Genomic DNA, 1,044 nt, shown 5'->3' with positions numbered 1-1,044 from the left:
ATGCGCTGCCAGTGGTGTTCCGCAGACAAAGGCGGAGGGAGGGGGCATGGGCTGATGGGAAGGGAACAAAGAGGGAAGGGGGCTGGTGGTGGGATTGCACCGTCAGCAGGGCCAAGCCGAGGGAGGAGGCACTGGCCAGCTGGACAGACGGAGGAGGTTGGGCCGAGTGAGGAAGGACAGCCAGACACACAAAGAAGCAAGCACTGGTGGCCATGTGCTGGGGATGGGGCAGGAGGCCCCGGGGGCCAGAGGGGCTAGCAGAGGGCTGACCGGAGGGGCACCGGGCCCAGCAGGGAGGTACTCTGGATCCAACTGCTGCTTGAATGGGTGTGGGGGCTGCAGGTGTCCAAGTTCCAGACCCCTAGGTGACCCCCATGGTTCTGGGTCTCTCTAACTGTACAGTTGCCAGGGCTCCACCATCAGCTTGTCCACCACTTTCTTAGAACCTTCATGGCATTCTTATTGTCCATCATCTGGACCAGCTGGCAGTCTGTCCACCCAGCCTCTGGGCAGTTGTGCTCATTCAGGAGAAGGTCTTGGTTTATCATCTGTCTGTCTGTCTGTCTCTGTCTGTGTGTCTGTGAGCCTGGTGGCACTGGGCTGGAAAGCCCACCTGCAAGTTTAAATTGTCAGATTGGGGACTACCTCGGTGGTCCAGGGGTTGAGACATATGGCCTTGAATGCAGGGGGTGTGGGTTCAATCCCCAGTTGAGAAACTAAGGTCCCACGTGTCATGGATGTGGCCAAAAATTAATAATAATAATAAAATTAAATTGTCAGGCTATCTGTCTGTCTAGCTGGCTGTCCGTTTGTGTGTCCAGAAGCCCCCACAGTGAGGGCCAGCATCTGTCTGTGTGTCTTGTCTATTGGTCACTTTGGCTGTCTGTCTGAAAACCTGTTCAATGGCTCTGTCCCTCTGTCTCCTGTTGTCCCGGCCTGCTTGTGTCTGTCACTCCATCTGCCAGGTCGTCTGTCCCCCAGACTCCCTGGGCCAGCACCATCCTGCCTGCAACATCCAGCCACCCTGCCTGAGACCCACCCAGG

The sequence above is a fragment of the Bison bison genome, unplaced genomic scaffold (assembly GCF_000754665.1).
Source record: "Bison bison bison isolate TAMUID 2011002044 unplaced genomic scaffold, Bison_UMD1.0 scf7180017864203, whole genome shotgun sequence".
In the NCBI taxonomy this organism is placed as follows: domain Eukaryota; kingdom Metazoa; phylum Chordata; class Mammalia; order Artiodactyla; family Bovidae; genus Bison; species Bison bison.
The sequence above is the reverse complement of the archived record's forward strand: the minus strand, read 5'-3'. Positions refer to the sequence as shown.